The sequence below is a fragment of the Cucurbita moschata genome, unplaced genomic scaffold (genome assembly GCF_002738365.1).
Source record: "Cucurbita moschata cultivar Rifu unplaced genomic scaffold, Cmos_1.0 Cmo_Scf00240, whole genome shotgun sequence".
Taxonomy (NCBI): Eukaryota; Viridiplantae; Streptophyta; class Magnoliopsida; order Cucurbitales; family Cucurbitaceae; genus Cucurbita; species Cucurbita moschata.
Window position 1 is genome coordinate 10,379 of NW_019268756.1, and position 4,838 is coordinate 15,216.

General features: G+C 32.3%; 2 non-coding genes across 2 annotated transcripts; both read left to right on the top strand.

The window, feature by feature from the left end:
* The first annotated feature begins 1,089 nt into the window (after positions 1 to 1,089).
* On the top strand, positions 1,090 to 1,161 carry TRNAP-AGG. Its single transcript has one exon. It is a non-coding gene; the product is annotated as a tRNA-Pro (tRNA).
* Positions 1,162 to 3,800: 2,639 nt separating this feature from the next.
* Positions 3,801 to 3,873, top strand: TRNAA-AGC. Its single transcript has one exon. It is a non-coding gene; the product is annotated as a tRNA-Ala (tRNA).
* The last annotated feature ends 965 nt before the right edge of the window (positions 3,874 to 4,838 follow it).

Here is a 4,838-nt window from a genome sequence, read left to right on the forward strand (position 1 = left end):
GACAGGTAAAGCTTCCAATTTGACGGCGTTCATCTTTCCTATATCTTGATGCCAAAGGATGTTAAAATATTTTGCATCGGTCTCCATCATGAGTTGTGGTTGGCTCTAGAGTTGACAATGGTGTTCCTTACTACTTTGTGCTTTACTCAAACCTTGACATACATAATATATATATATTCATTTAACTATAACACATATGGTCCATGGAAGAATTGTAGCTCTTATGCTCATTAATATTATAATGGCTACTACCTAAATTATAACCTAAAGTTGATAATTGATGTCCAAGTAGCCAACCCTAAATTTGTGATCATTGTGGAGTGATTGAAATTACAATGGAGTAGTTTAAACTCCTAGTACCTTAAATGAAGTTGGTCTCTTCTAATAAAACACGAATTTCTCTTTAATATCATTGATACAATTATGCTTCATCTTGAACCTACTAACATGAAACTAAAACTGCGTTCAATTTAACTCTATTTTTTTGTCATCTTGAATGACGTGTAGGATATATTCTTGATTTACCTTGATATTTCATATTAGTTAAGCTTTTTGCAAAATCAGAATTAGACAACAACAAAGATGAACTTGGGTCTGTTTATTATTTTAAAGAAAATTTCTTTCTCCATCTTATTCGTAATAACTCTGCAACTAAATTCATATTATGCTAAGAAACAAATTTTTTACTGGCAAGAAGTAAAATATGCAACTTTAACTAAAATTTCATCTAAACAAATTTTATTGCCATACAACATAGATGACAATTATAGCCTTCAAACAAAAAATAGAGTAGTTGTGGTGAACGGGATAGAAACTCTAGTGTTCATCCATAATATACAATGACCGCCTAAATTATGACCTAAAAATTATAAAACATAAGTTGTAGTTGAAAATTACATAAAACAATCCCCTAAATCCAAGAACTCGTGTCCAATTAGTAAATCCTAAAGATAGTAGCTAACATAGAGTGATTGAAGCTCTACATGAAGTAATTTAAAGTTCCAGCTACTTAACTAAAGTTTATCTGTCTTTAATGAAGCATGAGTTGCACTTGAGTTGGAATTAAAAATGTTGCATTATTTTTATAAAGGGCATTTGGTCTAGTGGTATGATTCTCGCTTAGGGTGCGAGAGGTCCCAAGTTCAATTCTTGGAATGCCCCTATGTTCATTCATCAAAAGATGAGCCTCAGAGAAAGCAAGTACTACAAGTTAGTAAGCTCTTTTTAATAGTTGTGTACTCCACGATATATGTCTTAATGATAATGCTCTTTTAATACTTGTGTACATAAATGGAACTATGTAAAAATAATTTTTACACTACTTCTAATTGTCTTTTTTAGAACATAACTTTTATTCTTTTTTCATCTCTTTTCTACATTAATTATCTCTCTACAGTAATTATCGTAAACCCTATGTAAATAATTTAACAGCGGTCTAGATCTAAAAGATATAATAATTATTGCTCATGGATTTCATTAACAAAGAAAATAAATGAAATAATGATGATACATTCCATTAACAACTTAATATATGGTCCATTATAAGGGCATATGTTATAGTGGTATAATTCTTGCTTTGGGTGCAAGAGGTCTCGAGTTCAAGTCTCAAAATTATAACCCTTGTATATTATAAGGGCATATGTTATAGTTTGTTTCTTTTGTTGGGTTGTTGGTTTATTTGATAACCCTTGTATATCATAACAATTCAACTTTTCGTTTTATAGCCCTCCAACTACTAAGAGAAAAATATATTTGAGTAGAAGCTAAAAATATTGGGTGTTGAAGAAAAGGCATTTGGTTTAGTGGTATGATTCTCACTGGGGTGCAAGAGGTTTTGAGTTCAATTCTTGAAATGCCCGTATGTCTAAATCTCTTCTTATCTAAGGACTTTATATTCGAAATCAACCTAACTTCATATTCGACATTTTACACTTACCACCATGCTCTTAATACTCATAGTCTTTCTTAACATCCCATCCCAAGGCTTTATACATACGTTTCAAGTGGTATAACAAAGGCATTTAGTCTATGAAACATTTACCAAGTAAATAAATACATTAAAATAACACAAGTGACACATATGTAAACTATGTTATTAATATTTTATTTCTATTACATCTTTCCTTATTTATGAAATAATGAGCGGAGATATTTTTCATTTTCACAATTATTGATGAAGGGACGTTTAGGGTTTTTTGATGTAAGAATTGTAGGGATGTAGTTCAAATGGTAGAGCGTTCATTTCCCATGTGGAAAGTACGGGGATCAATACCTTGCATCTCCGATTGAATCGATTACTAATTATATTTTTTTTTCAATTTTTTCTTATTTAGGACATAATGAGCCGGGATAGTTTTTCATTTTCACTATTACTGATGACGAGATGTTTAGGACTTTGTGACATAAGAATTTTGGGGATATAGCTTAGATGGTAGAGCACTCGCTTTGCATGCGAGAGGTATGGGGATCGATACCCTGCATCTCTAGATTTTCTTCATTTTCAATATTATTGATGATGGAAAATTTAGGATTTTATGATGCAACAATTGTGGGGATGTAGCTTAGATGGTAGATCTCATTTAGCATGCGAGAGGTAAGGGGATATCCTACATCTCCAAAAGAAACTTTTGGTTATTAATATTCTACTTCTATTCAACCTTTCCTTATTTATGACATAATTAGCGGAGATATTTTTTCATTTTCACTTGATGACAGGACATTTAGGGTTTTCTGATATAAGTATTGTGGGAATGTAGCTTAGATGGTAGATTTCTTGCTTGGCATGCGATTGGTACGGGGATCGGATCGATACCCCATACCTCCAAAAGACATTTAGGGTTTTCTGATATAAGTATTGTGGGAATGTAGCTTAGATGGTAGATTTCTTACTTGGCATGCGATTGGTACGGGGATCGGATCGATACCCCATACCTCCAAAAGAAACTATTCGTTATTACTATTTTATTTCTATTCAATTTTTCCTTATATATGACATAATGAATAGCATTATTTTTTATTTTCACTATTGTTGATGACGAGATGTTTAGGATTTTATGATGTAAGAATCTTGAGGATCTAGCTTAGATGGTTGAGCGTTTGCATCGCATGTGATAAGTACTGGGATCGGTACCATGCATCAACAAAGGAAACGATTACTAAGTATATTAGTTCTTTTAAATTTTTCCTTATTTACGACATAATGAGCGTGAGCGGGGATAGTTTTTCATTTTCAATATCATTGATGATGAGAAGTTTAGAGTTTTTTGATGTAAAATTGTGATGCGAGAGATACGGGGATCGATACCTCGCATCTCCAAAAGAAACTATTCGTTATTACAATTTTATTTCTATTCAATATTTTTATATTTATGACATAATGAGTAGCGATATTTTTTCATTTTCACTATTATTCATGACGAGACGTTTAGGGTTTCGTGACGTAAAAATTATAGAGATATAGCTTTAGATGGTAGAGCGCTCGCTTTGCATGCGAGTTGTACGGGGATTGATAACCCGCCTCTCCAAAAGAAAGTATTTAATTTGTTATTATATTTTTTCATTTTCACAATTATTGATGCCCCGCATCACCAAACCAAACTATTTGTTATTAATATTTTGATATGTTTTTATTTTCACTATTATTATTGATGGGACATTTAGGGTTTTATGGTGTAACAATCACGGGGATGTAGCCTGGATGGTAGGGTGCTTGCTTTGCATGTGAGAGGTATGGGGATCAATACCCTGCATCTCCAAAAGGGAGAAATTATTAATTTAGGATTTTGTGATGCAAAAATTGTGGGGATGTAGCTCAGATGGTAGAGCACTCGCTTAGCATGCGAGAGGTACGGGGATCAATACCCCGCATCTCCAAAAGGGAGAAATTATTTTTTTAAGTATGAATTAATTTAACGTGAAAAAGAAAAGATACTTATATAAGAATTATTATATCATTATGGCTAAGTAATGTCCCACAAGCACATAAGCGAGAGGTACGGGGATCAATACCCCGCATCTCCAAAAGGGAGAAATTATTTTTTTAAGTATGAATTAATTTAACGTGAAAAAGAAAAGATACTTATATAAGAATTATTATATCATTATGGCTAAGTAATGTCCCACAAGCAATATAGAGAGAGGACGGACTTGTAAACGGAATTTGATGAATTCCTCAAAAGATAAGAGCTTATAGGATGGCGGTAGCGTCCCATGCATATGACGGAACTTCTTCACAATTGCAATATCTATATCTACCACCTCTGAAATTTTCCACGGCAAACCTCTCTTCATCATTGACATCCTTAATTGGAACTAGATTTTAAGGCAAATCTTCTCCACGACTCACTTTGGAACACTTTTATAGATAATTTCAACAAACTTACTTTGCTCGTGAATACTTTAGAGTTCAATAATTATAGTTGGAGAACGCTATTCAAATTGATAGGGTCAAATCTTACAACAAAGTCTAATTGAGCCTCCCTCTATTAGGAGATAGCTTCGAATCAAATTCTTTCGTTTGGACAATGGTTGCATTGTTTTAGTCAAACAACCGAGACCAGTGTACTACCAATAGTATAAACATTTCGTACGTGTATTTTCTTACATATTAACAATTGTATACAAACAATAATTAAATTTATGAGTAGAAGTTTGGATGGAGTTTTATTAAATAGGTAATCTTAAATTATATCTAAAAATATATAAGATTTTTTTTATATACATTTAGGAGAACAAAACAAAGATTCAAGAAGATGTCATTCATGCCATGTTTTAATTTTTATTCTTTCTTGTTTCCCAAAGATTAAAAAAAAATATATATTATCCTCTCTCAAATATGG